Consider the following 817-nt stretch of genomic DNA (forward strand, 5'->3'; position numbering starts at 1 on the left):
ATGGATCTCGGAGTCAAGTTTCTTGACTTTGATAGCGTGGAACGCTGTCTAGTCTTTGACTTGGATTCAAGGTATAACCTCATTCTAGGAATGGCATGGTTGGAACACCATGAATCATAAATTGATTGGAGGTCAAAGATCTTGGGAGCTACGCGCATGTCTCCTGGTGGAGCTTTGGCGAGTCATGAACCCACCTCTGCTAGGAGACGAAAGCGCTATTGGCGAGAGCACTGGACCGAGACAGTCAATGTGCTGGATATTGGAATGTCCGAGCCGGTAGACACCAATGATGTGTCGGACAGGAGTCTCGAGCGTGGTTGGCGGGCTGATCGTGGAGTAGCACGTAACTCACTGAGCGCTGCATGTCATGCGTGACATGGTCGGCCAAGGGCCCGGGCATCGAGGGCGAGGCCCCAGTGATGCACGTAAAGTAGCACGTAAACCACTGAGCACTGCTCTCGTTGCAAAGCAGTCGCTTCTTGCCATTGATGGCGTGGTCGGGCAGAGTCCGAGGCCTCTTGGGCACAGTCCTTCAGATGCGCGTGGAGTGGCACGTTATCCACTGAACGAAGACTGCGGGGTTAGTAGCTCTTCGTCGGATGTTGTAGATAACATCAGAGCTCCAATGGAGCGGAACATGAGGATGACACCGGACGACGCAGATTGCGTGTTCACCCTGGTCACACCGAGACATTGAGCCTCTGTACAGAGGCGCCGGCGACGCTGTATGCTGGCTGCAAAACGCTGGGCGTCGACCCCGATCCGGGGTGTGTCTACCGTAGACGATGGCGCACAGTTATACACCCTCGTCAACAGT

This window comes from Plasmopara halstedii (genome assembly GCF_900000015.1).
Source record: "Plasmopara halstedii genome assembly, contig: Scaffold_650, whole genome shotgun sequence".
Taxonomy (NCBI): domain Eukaryota; phylum Oomycota; class Peronosporomycetes; order Peronosporales; family Peronosporaceae; genus Plasmopara; species Plasmopara halstedii.